We start from the raw sequence: 19,094 nt of genomic DNA, 5'->3' as shown, positions 1-19,094 counted from the left end.
CCCATGGACAAAAAGTGGACTACAATAGTTTCATCTCTGAGATTTATTACACAGAAAGAAAGAAATAAAACTAGCAGAATGGCAAGATACATGCCAACTACTGGGTATGAGCCCGGTTACACAGCACTTCCTTCTACAAACTCCAGAGGCACAGTAGGCTTAGAGAAGCATTTCACTCTCTAAAAAGTGTTTTATCACCTACATACCAAGATTACAGGTTCCTTAGAAACACAATAATATGAAGATAATATCAATTCTAAATATGAACACTCCAAGTGTGCAATTATTCTATTAGCTCATAGAAAAATATCTAATCTAAATTGCCTCTTTTGTGAAAATATAGGGCAGGTGTTGCTATTTGGCATTATATTTTTACTTCACTTATCTTGGTACTACACTTAGTGAAGAGAGAATATTTGGTTAAGTGTGAAATTATAGTTATCCAATTGAAGAAAAACCTGCTGCTTTCACATACTTCTAATTTCTGAAAAATATGAGAAATGCCCAACAATGTCCCCACTGTTATTTAGATAAAGGAAGCTATAAAATGCCAAAACAATTAATTACCCATTTATCTATATTTTTGCCTAAATGAGAAGAGGTCTTACTGAACTAATTAAAAGTGAAACTACACTCAGGAGAGCCCACATTACTCATTCTTCTCAACTGTCTTCTAGAGAAAATAGGAACTTGCTACAATGTGAAGTTTAGAGACACTTTCTCCAGTTCTCATTGCATTCTCTTCCACTGGTCAAATGGATGATGGTTTACTTTGTCCATCCCTGTTAATATTGTGATGTCAGAGAAAGCAGGAAAAGAGAGAAAGGGAAATTACGATAATACATATTGGATATACACATTTGAATGATTCATTTATGTCTTTTCTGGATGAATCTTCAGATAATTATAATGAAAAAAAAAAAGCAATTCCTAAAATGCTATGTACTATATTTCATTGATATAACATTATTTTTAAAAAAACATAGAAAGCAAAATTTATTATAATTACAAGGTGAAATTAACAAGTCTACCATCATAAGGGCTTTTTAAAAAATCTCCATAGGTTTTGGGGGAACAGGTGGTATTTGTTTACATGAGTAAGTACTTTAGTGGTGATTTGTGAGATTTTGGTGCACCTATCACCCAAGCAGTATACACTGTATCCAATGTGTAGTCTTTAAATGGCAGTGTCATACAAAGTGTTACAGATAAGTTGCCACATGATAAGAAAGGGTGAAAGTAGGGAGGAATAATGAGAGTGGGTGGTGCTATATAAAAGAGCAATATGAAGGATCCTTGTGGTGATAGAAATGTTCTGTACCTTGACTCTGTCAATGTCACTATCCTGGTTGTGACGTACTATTACAACATCACAGCATGTAACCAATGAGACAAACAGGATAGAGTGGAAATACAATTTTTTGTATTAATTGGGGATTTACCTGGGAGAGTTCTTGGCTTCACTCAGGAAGGAATTCAAGTGCAAACCAAGAGTGAAACAAAGTACGTTTATTAGAGCAACAGTGTACAGCAAAATGGCTGCTCCATAGACAGAGCAGGGCTATCCCATAGGCAGAGTGGCCCAGAGTAGCACTCATGGATTGCTGGCTAGCTGTATTTATACCCATTCTTAATTATAGGCTAACCAAAGAGGTGGGTTATTCAAGAACTTTCTGCAAAGGGGCAGGGAGTTACCAGAATCATATAAGGTAGCTTCTGGGTCATTGCCATGGCATCATTCATAAACTGTCATGGCACTGAGTATCTTATGCAAATGCATTATAATTAGCGTGCAAGGAGCAATGAGAGAAACTAGAGGTCTCTTTTATCACCATCTTGGTCCTTGCTAGTTTTGGCCCATTTCTTTGCTGCATCCTGCTTTGATTAGCAGGGTCATAACATGCTCACAAATCAAGTCCTACTGATCTCCCACCTCAAAAGCATTCTTGCCAAGTCATAGACATCCTTGTAGCTTAATCTAATGAATCCTTTCACAGTCCTTATCATAGAACCTTTAGATACCGTTGACTACCAGCTCTTTTTCAAGGTATTTTTCTCCATTGCTTTCCACAAAACCACATTCTCCAGATTTCTCTCTTTTTAATCTGTTTTGATGGCTACTTTTAATATGGCCAACCCTTAAATGAGGGCTTACTTCTCAGGGGTCTGTTCTGAGCCCTTTTCCTGCTAGTCAATATATTCTCCCTGGGATCTTCCAACTCAAATGGCTTCAATCATCGCCCATATGTTAATGACTATCAAATCCATGGATTCCATACATACTTCCAATAGCTTCCTAAATAATTTCAGTGGAATGCTTTACTGGGAAAACTAAATTATTATCCCTCCCATTCCTTAATCTTTCTCCAACAGTGTTGCTTGTTTTAGGAAATGTTCAAACCAGAAACAGAATCTGTTACTGGGTCTTTGATCTCTCACCACATGCCCTGGCTGACACATCACCAAATCTTGTGAATTGTAACTCCAAAATCTCTTTAATCCACCTTTATTGACACAACCCTAATCCGTGCCTCCATTTTTCACATCGATTGTTACAACGCCTTCCTTAATGACTGCACTGCCTTTGCTCTTGTCCTCCCACTCTGCCTTGCTATGCTGCACACAACAGTTAAGAGTGATCTTTTAAAACATAGCTGGTTGTGTCACTCCCCTGCTTAAATCTATTCAATGATTTCTTTTTGTAATGAATGTTAAGTCTAATACATGGCTTTATGGTTCTTATTGTTTAGCTTCTGCTTCCCCTCCAAGCCTTTTTTGTTGTTGTTGAGACAGTCTCACTCTGTCGCCCAGGCTGGAGGGCAGTGGCGTGATCTCGGCTCAGTGCAACCTCAGCCTCATTGCAACCTCGGCCTCACAGGTGCATGCAATTCTCCTGCCTCAGACTCCTAAGTAGCTGGGATTACAGGCACCCGCCACCATACCCATATAATTTTTGTATTTTCAGTAGAGACGGTTTCACCATGTTGGGCAGGCTAGTCTTGAACACCTGACCACAGGTGATCTGCCCGCATTGGCCTCCCAAAGTGCTGGAATTACAGGTGTGAGCCACCATGCCTGCCCGCCCTCCAAGTCTTACCTATTACCACTCTCATACTCAAGCTCTTTTCTCCAGCACTGGAGAGTCTGAGCTTGTTCTTACATCCAAATATTTTTATAATCTGTTTTCTCTATAAAACCACATCAATTCCTCCATTATTCTCTTAGCCAACTATTCTATTATTTAACATTTATATCTCATCTGTATGTTAATTTCCTCTAGAAAGCTGTCTCTGAAAGTTTGGCTGACTTAGATACTTTCACTCTATGTACGTATTACTCTGCACTTCGATCTTAGCATTTATCACACTGTATTATAATGTGTTTATATGTCTATATTCTATATTACACTGTAAACTCCAAGATGATATGGGCCATACTCTTGTTCACCATTAAATCACTAGAATTTAGCACAAACACCTGACACATAGTAGGTGCTTAATAACAATTTTCTGATGAAAGGAAAGGAGAGGAAATAAAAGACAGAAAGAAAATTTGTAAAGAACCAATCAAGAAGACTTACTTCCTAATTAACTGTTCATTAAGTATCACTAGCTCAGAAGACAATCTGGCAGTTGCTTGAAATAATAACTTTGTATGTTTATTTTTAACCTTTTCTATTGAAAGAAGAAATAATAGTCCCTCATCCCCAAATTCTTACCTGTACAACTTTTAAGCTTCTGATAAAAGATAATAAATTCTTCCAACACCATGGTATTTCACAAGTCTTCCCAAAAGAATATGCTGCAGCAATCCCAATATCAATTAAAAGTTGTGGTTTTCTAGAAAGACAGTCAAGACTTTATTACTAGCACTATAGTTCATCTCATATAATAGGTCAACTGCTTGGAGGCATGAGGAACATTACTAATTAATTCCTCAGACATCATATGTTACTTACGGAAACTTTTTTAAAGCACAATTCCAACTTTTTCCCCAACCAATTTATTATACTTTTCCATTTTGAGAACATATTTGCCTTATGTATACTGTATGAGTCTCACAGGTTAATTTTAATTTGTTTAAAATATTTCCTTTAATTCATTTTTAAAAAATTTAACATGATTAATTCCATTTCAAGGATTCTCATTAAAGTTACTGAGTGGAAAATACATTTATCAAAATCCAAACAAATAATGAAATTATCCATTCTCTCAAATCATTTCCCAGTGTGCTTTTTCATTGTATGAAGCTTTTTCATTGTAATTGATTCTATACAGTCTTTATTGAGATATTTAGTTCAGTTCAGATTATTAATGACCTTGACTGCATTCCCACTACTGCATTTCATTCCAGAGGTTTTTATTTTCTTGGGAATGTGTTGAGAGATTACTTTTCAGAGTCCAAGTTGGAGCAACACAGTAGGATATGAGTGTCTAAAAAGATGATAATTGCCTAGAAAATCTGTAGATTATAGCATAGCCCCCTGACTGACATTAGAAAACAGATACAATTCTGCTCCTTATTACATTATCTCAAAATCATACACAGCCTGTATTAAAGGTCTAAAAGAAGAATGAGTAAAGCAACATCTGCTCTTCAGGCTCTTAAGATTAAAGCTGTGTCTACAGGAAGTCAACTCCAATGGCCTGAAAAGGAAAAATGTCCTGTTATACTACCACTTTGATGTATTAATTTGTCCACAGGACCCAAATAATCTGTTTCACTGAACTCTATCACTGGATTGACCAATTTCTTACAGAAAGTGTAAGCAATGAGAACACAATATTTTTTAACTACCATAATGAATTGTTTCTGAGTAATGAAATCCCCAGTAGTTGATCTGATTCAGTAGTTCAGACAATCCAAACATATCTGTTGTGAACACATTCTTTTGGACAGAATTGCGCAGGTAGGATTTATAAATCTTCTTGCATCCAATTAGCTAATACACATAAACGTTGGTGTTGTCTAGATTTTCCACCTTGATAAAAAGAGTCATTGATTATTTTTCTTTTTCCTACCCCCAAACTATCATAGCCACTGCTTCTTTGTCTGATCTATCTTATTGCTTTTGTTTATATTTTGAAGTTTCCTCAAATAGCACAACATATTGACGGTCACGTCAACATATTTTGTTCCCTCTTGAGAAATAATAATTCTATGTATCCTATGACATTGTAAGAATTTATACATAGGTAGTAGTATGGTGACATAAAATGAAGACAAGCATGGATAGTTTTACCTAAACTCAAATCTAAGACTGATCACATACCAACTGTACAATTTTAAGCAAGTTATTTAGTTTTCTCAAAAACCATTTATAATCATTATAAGAATAATAATGATCTTATAAGGTTGTTATAATTAAAAAATTACATGGAATATGGAAAGTGATTATAACTCATGGTCCTTTCTCTTCCTGTTTCGTGAATTCATAGATACAGAGATTCTAAGCACTTTTTAAACTAATATAAGTCTGTCACTTTCTCCACACAGTAGAAATTGATATATTCCCACTGGGTATGACCCACACACTGTCCACATTTGATACAATGTCTTAAAATATTGAAGTATACACCAAATACAACTATATTATTTCTTGAAATTTTACTAGTTAATCATTTCTCTTGCTCCTTGTAGCTCTTGTCATTTCCTTTCACATTGAATGGTTCTGGCAGCATTGATGTTGTTCTGCAGTTCCAATCACCATTATGGGGCAATTTTGAAAGTTTAATAAAAAAACAACCATTCAAACATGATCCTTTACTTTTATTTTCTCTAAATTCAGACAGTAAAAGTTACTGAAATTTCCTAAATGCTAGGGCAAGGGAAAAAAAACAGAATCATTTTTGTGTCAATTTACTTAATTCTACAACTGTGTAGTCATGAGCAAAAATTTCTTGATATCACAGAAGACTGGTCTCTATATAAAGTCTTCGACTTTATTCAATGTTGTGAATATGTTAAGAAAATTATAAATCTTGTCTGGGAGCAGTGGCTCACGCCTGTAATCCCAGCACTTTGGGAGGCCAAGGCGGGAAGATCACAAGGTCAGGAGATCGAGACCATCCTGGCTAACATGGTGAAACCCTGTCTCTACTAAAAATACAAAAAATTAGCCAGGCGTGGTGGTGGGTGCCTGTAGTCCCAGCTACTCGGGAGGCTGAGCCAGGAGAATGGCGTGAACCTGGGAGGTGGAGCTTGCAGTGAACCGGTCCTTGAATTCATATGGAAATGTTCACAAAAAAAAAAAAAAAAAAGAAAATTATAAATCTTATGCAAGTACAAGAGTATAGAACAAGCATGGTATTTGGCATCAAAGTCTAAGGATTACTGATAAGAGACAATTCTCTATGAGTTTCTCATTTTCTGCACATCTGATTAGAAGCATTGAGAGATTTTTACCAGACTACCTTTTCACAGATGTTTGCATAGCAAACAACTTTGGAAGATGGAAATAGTGTATTCTTCTAAGAGAGAAAGCAGGTCTATTTGCTGTCGTCTGGGATAATAAAGACAATATCTTCCTCCAAGTGCAAACGCTGGGGAGGTTAAAATATTGAGGTTTCTTAAGCTCAGGGTTCCTCATCTGTCAAGTACATTACTGAATGTACAGCAGCCACCTAAGCCACATCAGATTACTCCAGTGATACTTGAAGGGCAACGAGAAAAAACAAATTTTTAAGCTTACAACAAGCAGAATAAAATCTGATATTTCACAGTTCTTTACAATAATGATATTGAATGTTCATGAATTCCTACAAGCTTCAGTTCATTTATTTGTTCAAAGCAAATGATAATCATAATTAATACATCTATTTTGTAAAGCCATTAAGAAGACTAAATTAGATAATGGCTTGGAAAGTTATTTGTAAACTGTAGAGCATTGTACCTATAAGATGATAATTATAGTAGCCATCTCATTTTAACTATTAGATTCATGTGCTTTTCCTGCTTAAACCTTAAATGGTTTCCCATTACCCTTAGAATAAGGCTCAAACTCAAACCCTGGCTTGTAAGATCCTTTATGATCTGGCCCCTGCTTCTCTCTCCAGACTCACATATCCTGTTCACACTAGTGTATTATATGCACCTACTGTATTGAATTCTTTCTGTTTCCTTAAAAGTACCACATTTTTTTAAATGTCTGGGATTTGTTATATGCTGTTCTGTCTGCCCAGGACTCATTCCCATCCTCCCAGACCTTGTTCACTTATCTACCTCCTGCTATTTCTTTAGGATTCAACCTAGAAGGAGAAAACAGAACTGAAGAGTCTACCCTTAAATAAATCACACACATTCACACACAAATACACACAAACATTCACACACACACACACACACACACACACACAAACACACACATAAACACTCCTTAAGAAATGAGTTGCTCTGGATACATGCTATTTGTTTCTTTCTCTGTGTTAGCAGGACTTCAATCATTACCAAGAAAAAGGTTTGTTTTTTTTTGTTTGTTTGTTTGTTTGTTTGTTTTCTGATAATGATTACATCCAAGCAAAACTTATATCAAGGGATGTTTAGCTTGAGATCACGAGTTATACCTCCATTCAAGAGTGCTAGTTGCTTTTGGAGAATCAAAGTACAACAATTCTCTGAGAAAACTAATATTTTGAAAAGTAAATCAATAAGCTCATGAGAGTAAGAGTTTTCCACAACAGGATTTGCTCTTTGCTGACACTTTCCTAATATCATAATGTTGTCCTAAAGTACAGAACCTATGACTTCGGCACTTTCAGGAAACCTTAAAAAATAAGACTATGCCTCCAGAAATCTTGCTTAAAACAATTCTTATGAAACTTCTGTCCCAACAGATAGACTTTATTTTCTTTCCTGTGAGCATTATACTCAGCCTCTAGCTGTTGAAAAAAGACAGAGTAACACTGTTCAAAATCAGACTTCAGTTTCTGCCAACTTCTGGCTACCTAAGTTCTCATTAAGAGACATCCTATAAGTAGGTTCCATTACATAAGATGACCAACATTTCTTCACCTTGAATCCTGGGCTGTGGTTACGAATTAAACAAATTTTAATGAGCCTGAGAATTTGGCATACAGCATTGAGAAAGGTTTGGCTGGTAGACACTAGAATTTCTTACTAAGCAGAAGAAAAATATGACCTCCTTTTCCTGATGAGCATGTTCTCAAATCTTAGAACTACATTTTACTACAGATCTAGAGGGAGTAAAGAATTTATATAAATTCCAAGAACGACCACATCTTCTTTCAATTCTGTTAAGGCTCAAAATAAAAACAATGTCAAGGAAGAGGAAGAATAAAATTGCTGGTCATTCAAGGTACTGATTTTTTGCACTAATAATGGGGAGCACTAATGCAGAAAATAAAAAAAAAAAAGGTGATATAATAAATGTCCTTGTTATTCCATATCTATGGTAAGCTAAAAGTAAAAACTTAGGTTAATATAAAATAACCTCTGTAACTATTGTGGAAAGTCAGGGACCCTGAATGGAGGGACCAGCTGAAGCCGTGGCAGAAGAACATAAATTGTGAAGATTTCATGGACATTTATCACTTCCCCAAATCAATACTTTTATAATTTCTTATGCCTGTCTTTACTGCAATCTCTGAACATAAACTGGGAAGATTTCATGGACATTTATCACTTCCCCAGTCAATACTCTTATAATTTTCTATGCCTGTCTTTAATCTCTTAATCCCCTCATCTTTGTAAGCTGAGGATGTATGTTGCCTCAGGACCCTGTGATGATTGCATTATCTGTACAAATTGTTTGTAAAACATATGTGTTTGAACAATATGAAATCTGGGCATCCTAAAAAATAACAGGATAACAGCGATTTTCAGGGAACAAGGGAGATAACCATAAGGTCTGACTGCCTGCGGGGCCGGGCAGAACAGAGTCATATTTCTCTTCTTGCAGAAAGTGAATAGGAGAAATATCGCTGAATTCTTTTCCCAGCAAGGAATAACCCTGGGAAAGGAATGCATTCCCAGGGGGAGGTATCTAAAATGGCCACTCTGGGAGTGTCTGTCTTATGTGGTTGAAGATAGGGATGAAATACACCCAGGTCTCTTGCAGTGCCCTAAGGCTTGCTAGGATTAGGAAATTCCAACCTGGTGAATTCTAGTCAGAACGGTTGCCTGCTCTTGAACCCTGTTTCCTGTTAAGATGTTTATCTCTGACAATGTGTGCCCAGTGGGACATGGAACCTCATCAGTAATTCTAATTTTGCCCTGGCCTTGTGATCTTCTCTGCCATTTGCCTTGTGATCTCTCATTGCCTTTTGAAGCATGTGATCTCTGTGACCCATTCCGTATTTGTACACTCCCTCGCCTTCTAAAATCCCTAATAAAACTTGCTGGTTTTGCAGCTCAAGGTCACCATCATGGTCCTACCACTGTGTGATGGCACCCCCGGAGGCCCAGCTGTAAAATTTCTCTCTTTGTACTCTTTATTTCTCAGACTGGCTGACACTTAGGGCAAATAGAAGAGAACCTACATTGAAATATTGGGGGCTGGTTCCCCCATATTCAACATTTATTCATCATCATGTAGGGTTTTGTTTTCCTTACCAAATGGTCACTGAGTAGATAAACTAAATAAATTATGAGGCAGAAAACTGTAGCAAATTAATGATGGGCAAAAATAAACTCCTGGAAAATCAGAATGTAATGGAGCTCATCTGTTCATCAGCAAATGTAACAAATGCATCCCTGACTGTAGTGGGGGATGACCTTGCTTTCACTTCAAGCTTTTTGAGCCTCAGTCCAAATGCCATGAATTCAGTTTGATATGCCATCCTTAAACTTACAATGTTCTAGTTGAAATATTTAGAATCCTTCCTGTGTCTCAAAGTGAAAGGAAGTTCAGACCAATATGTTTCTGATTAATTTACACTGACTCATCAAAACATACTTTTTCCTCTTGTGGCACTTTATACACAGACTTCTTGGATTACTGTGATGAACCATGTTAGCATTGTTCTCCTTTTATAAACAGGAAATCCCATTTTACATGAACAAACAAACCATAGATGATCTCATTGAGAGATGGTATCAGCTTTAAGTGATATAAGTCATTAAAGGTGTGATTTAGATGTGTATTACAAGTCTCCCCACCTCAATCTATTGTATACCCAGCACCCTCTAGTCACACCACAATACTGCTTACTTTTCTTACTGAGTCAAAAAGTCTTATCATAAATTAATACATTGTTTTACTAGTTAAACCACAAATGTCCATAGTTATATTCCAAAGGCCACTATTTAAATGGATGACAGAGAGTACTATATCAAATTAGTATGTGTTTTCTCTTGAAAGGTAAAGAAATTGGTGCCCTTAGGCACTGGGCAACAGAAGGCAATTTTAATTTTTGGCAAGAAGTGTGAATTAGTAAAAGAGGAACAAGTAAAATAACAACTATGAAAAGCAGGTCAAGATACTGTGAAGATCAAGGTTTCATACAAGAAGGTAGATGGCTATGGTGCCAATCAATTTTCCAGTTTCCCCTTTTTTATATATAGCTGGCTCTGTGAATTTCAAAGGAAATTTGCTTGTGTACAACTGTTACAGACTCAAACCTTATTCTGATTATACATATATTTAATTCTGAAGTTATCATGGTTTTTCTAATCTCTATTTTTATAAAGTTGAATGTGTGCATGGCGTTCATTTAATATAAAATACGGAGCCAAAGGAAAACTAATTTTATTACCTCTCAAGGAAATCTTAGCAAGTCTGTCATAATCTACATGATATTATACTATCTAATGGATTCCCTGCTATATTAGTTCTACTCAGGTCAGAAGTAACTTGACACTGTCTTTTTTAAATTGCTTTTTATCCTTTATTCTGATTGCAAAAGTAAAATAGAATTTAGTAAAATACTCAAATAACACAAATGCAAATGAATAGAAATGGAAAGTTTCTTGAAATTCCACCCTATCTCAACCTCAAAATATACATATTTCCTTCAATTTGATAGAGTTCAACTTGACCACTCGTGACCATTTACAAAGTAGCAGACTTCTAGAAGTGCACTCTGTCATATATATAATTTCCCTAAAAGCATTCAAGCAGGAGCTGTGCACTAATGATGTGTATTAAATGAAGAAGTGAATATTCAGCATTTTTATCACTTGAGTACACAATAAACATGTCTATTATACAGAGCAAGTAAGCATATAAATAATAAACAGAAATGTTTTTATGTGTACACACACACATTTATATACACACATGCACCTGTTTGATATAAATAAGCATTTAAATGAATTCAGTTCCTCAGATGATCATTCTCCCAAACTGCTTCTCTCAGAAGTATCATGCCTCTATACTACATAAATATTCCAACAAGACGAAAGTATGACAAGTCTCGATGTTATTTATATGGGGTATTTAAATAGATTGAGTCAAAATTCAACAACAATTTAAAATCAAACAATTAATTTAAACCATGTTTTATTCAACCAAATTAAATTACTTTCTGGGATCTAGCTTTTTCTTTGACAGGAATAGTATAAGTGTGTGTCTGTGTGTTTATATGTGTGTGTGTGCATACAAGGCCAACTGGTATGACTCAGACTAAAATATAGTATGCTCTTCCCTCTGAAAATAGTTATGCTTGAAGAAATATCACTATTCATGTGAACTAAAAATACATAACCACTGGCACTATTTAATAACTGGTAAAAATCTCTCCCCCAGTCCCTTGCAATATCCATTTGAATACATTCATTTATAAATGTCCTTTGCATACACTCATTTCCAGCCTCAGGCCTTAGAAATTCTGATCTCTCTTGTCAGTCTCCATATTTGTTAGATAAATGTTCCTAATTTAATTGTCAACTGCTCACTTTTTGCTATTTAAGTACTGGGTACACAGAAATGAATAAGGGACATTCCCTGCCCTAGAGAAACATACAGACTATTGGGAAAATAGACAAGTAAATAGACCATATAACCTAATAAGTACTCAAATAGAAGAAAATACAGAGTGCCACATGATCACAATGGTGATGCATTAACTCAGACTTGGAACGTAAGGATTCAGTGAAGACTTATCAAAGGAGTTAATGATTGAACTAATTCTTGAATACCAATAAAGAATTACAGACAGATGATTTTGTGAAAAAGTACAGAAATAAAGAAAATATGACACACTATAATTGTACATTGCTACGGTTATAAGAAGATCATGGCAGAGGCCAGATCATGTGGAGTCTTGTATCATGCTAAAGTGATTTTATTTTATTCTGAAGACTTCTGCCCCAAATTATTACTACAACATATAATGCCTTTACACTGCATATAGTCATTTCAGCTCCATCCTATGCTTACCTAAAATAGATATTTGGATGAAGCAAATTTTTAATGAAGGAACATAGCATATTAGAAAGATCTACAAATGCATCTTAGTCACTTGGTAACATGGAAAATATAACTTGATTTAGTTACTTGTGAATCAGAGAAATCTTCCTTTGTAAAATTCTACAGTCTTTTACTATAAAACAAGGAAATAGTGAGGAATCAAGCATCAAAATTTCATTTTGGATTACACAAAAACCTGGAAAGTCCTGAAGAAGAACCCAAAGGGAGAATTTGTGATAGCAGGAGAGAGGAATCTGGGGAAGCATATGTTTTACTGGGAAAATAAAGGAGAAGAAAATAAAAGAGGGAAGGAGGAGAGTGTTCTGAGCACACAATGTAGCATCAAGAAGAAGAGCTGATTCAAAGTCTCTGATCTGAAACTACACCTGAGACACTACTCAGACTGTACCTGAAGCAACAATGGGGCAAGAATCCAAAGCCATACTAGCCATGAAAATAACCTTTGGATTGGAATGTTTGAAATGGTCATAAAGAAGAACAAATTGAGGCTGGGCGTGGTGGCTCACGCCTGTAATCCCAGCACTTTGGGAGGCCGAGGCGGGTGGATCACGAGGTCAGGAGATCGAGACCATCCTGGCTAACACGGTGAAACTCCGTCTCTACTAAAAATACAAAAAATTAGCTGGGCGTGGTGGCAAGCACCTGTAGTCCCAGCTACTCGGGAGGCTGAGGCAGGAGAATGGCGTGAACCTGGGAGGTGGAGCTTGCAGTGAGCCGAGATCGTGCCACTGCACTCCAGTCTGGGAGACACAATGAGACTCCGTCTCAAAAAAAAAGAAAAAAAAAAAAAGAACAAAAGAACAAATTGGAATTCCAATCAAGAGAGTAAGATTTATATCTTTAATGAAGTCAAGCTACTAGACATAAATAAAGTATATTTCAAATAAATAACAGAATTTCTAAGTATGTACCATGAACTAGGAGTTAAATATAGCATTTCTAAGTTTTACTACTTTTCTTTCCAAGTAGATAGCACTATTTACATTTTACAAAGAAAAAATTAAGGCTAAGAGATATTAAGCAATCTTCTATACAACAAGTAAATTATGGAGTCAAATGTTGAACATAAATCTGATTCTATGGCTATTCTTTTTCTACTGTTCACCAAGCTACAAACTATCCCTGTTTGTATATAAGAGTAGTGATATTGGAAGAATCCTGGGAAGAGCACAGGAAAACGGGAGACATATCAATGTTATTCTCTTTTTTTTTTTAAGGGGCAGGAGTTCATTTTATCATTGAAAAGATGATTTTATGATCACTTTTATGGGATTCCACATGGATTCATGGAGAACAAGTTATACCAAAGTAATCTCATTTCTTCTTTTGGTAGGTTTTAAGTGACTGGTAGATCAGGGAAAATGTACGTGTACTATATCTGGCCTTTAACAGTGCATCAGACAAAGCCTGTCTCAATACCCTTAATGCAAAAAGATAGCAAAATATGAACTGAGTTTTGGTAGACTTAGACTGATTTGTGTTTGAGATATCTCACAAGAATGTGGTAATAGGTGAAGTAGTGTCAACTTAAAGCTTCAGTGGCATTTTATGGTAATTCTTGTCAAAAATTATTATTAGTTGAAAAAATGTTGCAGTTTGGCTGACGATTTTGTCAATGATGTGGAACTGGAATCAGAGTGAACACTTTGGATGGCAGAAGCAGAGACCAAAAAAATTAACAAGAAGAAAAATACCCAGGATTGCTATAGAATCTTGCCCCTGGGTCTAAATAATGGTGTTCAGGTCAAGACTGAAAAAATCATGAATCTGCAAGCACATATATCAACAAACTGAGAGTTGAGTAGACTGATTACACAATTAATATGAGTCAGCTGTCTAATATAGTTGTTTAAAAATTAATGTGATCCTGGGATACTGTTGTAGTTTTAATGTGTCATCACTAAAATTCATGCATTGTGAATGTGATAGTATTAAGAGGTGGGGTCTTTAAGAGGTGATAAGATAATGGGAGCTCCTCCCTCATGAATAGGATTAAACACCTTATAAAAGAGGCTTGAAATAGTCTTCATCTTTCTTTTTCTTACACCATGTGAGGGTGCAGCAGGAAGGTCTTAACCAGAAGCCAGCATCTTGATCTTGGATTTCTCAGCCCCCAGAAAATACATTTCCGTTCTTTATAAATTACCCAGTCTGTATTATTATGTTACATAGAACAAAATAAATAAGACAGATGTAATCCAAGAACTATGATTAGTAAAACAAGTGAGATGATAGACTGTTATACTCTAGAATGGCCAGATGAACTACTGTATTCTTTGGGACTAGGTCATTTCTGAACTCTATATTGGCAAATAACATATTCAGAGGAGAATGAGCACAATGGTGAGGTGGAATGAAACCATACTATCCAAAGAAGAGCTTAAAGAACTAGCGGTATTGAGCCTAGAAAAAAATAGGATTGTGAGTGGCTTCAAATATCTAATGGACTGTTACATAAAAGAGAAAATCAGATTTGTTCCAATTTCCTTCTATGATCAATGTACAGAAGTTATTGGAATGCAGATTTTGGCTCTACATAAGAAAACTATTTTCCAGTGAATAGAGATGTATACAATTGAAATTAAGTAATTCTACAGATAATGAGTTTCTTGTCACTAGAAATGTTCAAGTGGAAACTGATTAACAACTTAGAATTTTAGAGTTCTAGAATCTTGACAGTTAGAAGGGATCTTAAAGATAAACTTCTAGCCCAACATTTTTATTTTACATTTACACAGACTAACCTAGAAAGGAGAAGTGACTTCTCCATGGTGTCACAGGCAGTACTTAAATCCATGCTCTCTGATTCTAAGTCAAGTACTCTTTACTCCATAAATGGCAAATCATGCAAATGCAACAACTTAGCCTTCAACTTAGAAGGAATATTTTGTTATCCTTTATATCAACAGCTCCCTATAAATTTCACTGAGATAGAGGACTCCTGAAGTTTTGTTAGATTTATTTTCTTTTTTTTTTTTCCCCTTTTTTTTGGGAGGGGGATGGAGTCTCACTCTGTCACCAGGCTGGAGTGCAGTGGTGCGATCTTGGCTCACTGCAACCTCTGCCTCCAGGGTTCAAGCGCCTCTCCTGTCTCAGCCTCCTGAGTAGCTGGGACTACAGGCGCGTGCCACCACGCCCAGTTAATTATTGTATTTAGTAGAGAAGGGTTTCACCATGTTGGCCAGGATGATCTCAATCTCTTAACCTCATGATCCACCCACCTCAGCCTCCCAAAATTGCTGGGATTACAGGTATGAGCCACCGTGCACAGCCTTTTTTTCTGAGATGGAGTCTCACTCTGTTGCCCAGGCTGGAGTCCAGTGGTGCAATCTCGACTCACTGCAGCCTCCATCTCCCTGGTTCAAGAAATTCTCCTGCCTCAGCCTCCCGAGTAGCTGGGATTACAGGTGCATGCCACCATGTCTGGCTAATTTTTTTGTATTTTTAGTAGAGACAGGGTTTCACCGTGTTGGCCAGACTGGTCTCAAACTTCTGACCTCAGGCAATCTGCCTGCCTCAAGCCTCCCAAAGTGCTGGGATTACAGGCGTGAGCCACTGCACTTGGCCTGTCAGTTTTATTTTCTATTGTCTGATATGCAAAGATCTTACCAGTAAGTCTAGCTACTACTTCTTGCTCAGTAGGCCAAATCAGTACAAAGTAATAAGTGAAAAAGAGCAGGGTAATATCTTGTAGAAATGAAAGATAATCAAAATCCCAGGAAACTAAATTATGACATAGGGCTAGAAGTCAGACAGTTATGGTATGTTAATGGCCTTTCCAGTTGAAAGCAAACTGGATTTGGTGGGCCTTTTTAATATGTAAGGAAAAAAAAAGTATTTGTCATTTCAGTACCTGCATACCAGGAACCAGGGGATGTGTTAATTTATTCAAGCAACAAAGTCATATTTAGTATAGCAGCTGCAGTCAGAAGCACCACCTGGTTAAACTTAAGATAATCCACTGTCATTCTCCAAGATCCATTCTTCTTATGCACAGGCCAAACAGGTGGGTTGAATTGGGAAGTAAGTGTGTCTTTCAAGTCCTTAGTGGTGGCACTAATCTTTGCAATCCCTCTACGAAAACATTGCTTATGTTTTGCTATTTTCCTTGGTAAAGACAGTTCTAGGGGCTTCCCCTTTGCCTTTCCCGGCATCATAGCTCTCACTCCACAGGCCAGGGAATTAATGCAGAGATATGACTAGCTGCTGAGTATATCTGTATCTGTTCCAATTATGCATTCCAAAACTGGATAACTGACCACAGGACAGGTTTGCAGTCTATTTTTTCCACTTGAGATAAAGCTGGCCTAAAACTCGATTGAACACCTAACCTCCATGCCCCTACTCTGACTGCTAGACCAAATTGGCATTCTTGGTCTCCTGGAGGCAATGTCAGTTCAGAGACGTTGTCCAGTAGTCTTCAAGAGATCTAACTATTTCCTTTCCCCAATGTACCCCAATGTAGAATTACCCTAACAAAAGGCCATAGGTCCCTTTGGGGAATGCTGGAAGAAAGATTAAGATGGGTGGGTCAATGGGGCATAAACACATAGAAGGCAAAAAATTGGCTACAATATGGATGTCTGAAAAAAATTCATGGAAATACATTCATGTTTTCCTTTCAACCAATTACTTTGGCAACTCATCTACTTTATATAAAATTGGGTTGAGCTTTCTAATCGTAGCCAAGGTGGAGTAAGTCAGCTATCCCTTATCCTTCCCACTGATTACAAGTACAATTCTTGATCAAAATATACAAGTTTCTACCTGAAGGCTCTGAAAATTAAATAGGAGACAAGCTGGGATGACAGTTACAGCTTAAATAATAGTAAGCTTCATATATTGTTTTCTTCTTTGTATCCTGAATATGATCTAAGATGAGATATAAACGCAGAACTGTGTAGTGAACACTACATACACAAATATTCAGGATAAGCTGCCTATTTACAGCCAGAGAACATTTAAGAGAGTCCCTTGAAAGCTGAAGAATTAGCATAATCCTCATTCTTTCTTTTAGTTTTTTTAATTTAATATAGAGTAGTGTTAGATTACAGAATTACTGTAAAGATAGTATAGAGAATTCCCAAATACCTAATAACAGTCCCATTATTAACCTCTTAGATTATAAGGTACATTTTCCACAATAATGAACCAATATTTATACATTAAAGCTCATACTTTATTAAGAGTTCATGTTCCCTTAGGTACTTATTAACTGTTTCTTAGACTTTCCTCATTGCTGATGATAATAACAGATTTGAAAAATTACTGGTCAGATATTTTGTAGAATGTTTCTCGATTGGGATTTGTCTGATTCTTTTCTCATGATTAGACTGACATAATAGGTTTTTGAGAGAAAGATTATAAAGTGCCATTCTCATATCATCATATCAAGGGAACATAGTATCAATATAACTTCACACTCTTGATGTTAACCTTGATCACATGGTTTGAGGTAGTGTTTATCAGATTTCTTCACTGGAAATTTATTTTTCCCCTCTTTTTTCATAATGTAATCTTTGAAAGAAAGTCAGACACTATGTGCAAACCAAACTTACCGAATTGGGGAGACTTTTTCTACCTCCTTAAGGGCAGAACATCTACATAAATTATTTATGATCCTTCTGCCTGTGTAATTTGTCTCTTCTCCATACATTTATTTGTTCAATCATTTATTTATATCTGTTTGTACTTATGAATATCTTATACTTTAGGTTATAGTAAAATACTACTTTATTTATTTTGTTTTACAAATCGTTCTATCTTTGGCAATTTTAAGCTCGATTACTTGATATGGTTGGACTCCGTGTCCCCATCCAAATCTCATCTTGAATTGTAATCCCCGTAATCCCCATGTGTCATGGGAGGGACCCAGTGTGGGTGATTGGATCATGGGGACCCTTCCTCCATGCCATTCTCATGCGAGTGAGTGAGTTACCACGAGATCTGATGACTTTATAAGCATCTGGCATTTCCCCTGCTTGTACTTCTTTCTCCTGCCACCATGTGAAGAAGGTCCTTTCTTCCCCTTCTGCTATGATTGTAAGTTTCCTGAGGTCTCCCCAAACAGGCAGAACTGTGAGTCAATTAAACCTCCTTTGTTTATAAATTATTCAGCCTCAGGAAGTTCTTTATAGCACTGTAAAAATGGACTAATACACTAAATTAGTACCGCAGAGAGTGTGGCACTACTATAATGATACTTCAAAATGTGGAAGCAAGTTTGGAACTGCAGAATGAGCAAAGGTTGGAACAGTCTGAAAATCTCAAAAGATGACAGGAAGATGTGGGAAACTTTGGAATTTCCTAGAAACTTGTTGAATGGCTTTGACCAAAATGCCGATAGTGATATGGACAATAAAATCTAGGGTAAGGTGGTCTCGGATGGAGATGAGAAACTTGTTGGGAACTGAGACAAAGGTCACTCTTGCTATGCTTTAGCAAAGGGACTGGTGGCATTTTGCCCCACCCTAGAGATATGTGGAACTTTGAACTTGAGAGAGATGATTTAGGGTATCTGGCAGGGGAAATTTGTAAGCAGTAAAATATTCAAGAGGTGAAAGGGTGTAAAAGTTTGGAAAATTTGCAGCCTGATAATGCAATAGAAAAGAAAAACCCATTTTCTGGGGAGAAATTCAAGCCAGATGCAGAAATTTGCAGTAGTTATAATGAACCAAATATTATTCGCCAAGACAATGGGGAAAAT

This window comes from Mandrillus leucophaeus, unplaced genomic scaffold, assembly GCF_000951045.1.
Source record: "Mandrillus leucophaeus isolate KB7577 unplaced genomic scaffold, Mleu.le_1.0 Scaffold1119, whole genome shotgun sequence".
In the NCBI taxonomy this organism is placed as follows: Eukaryota; Metazoa; Chordata; class Mammalia; order Primates; family Cercopithecidae; genus Mandrillus; species Mandrillus leucophaeus.
The sequence above is the reverse complement of the archived record's forward strand: the minus strand, read 5'-3'. Positions refer to the sequence as shown.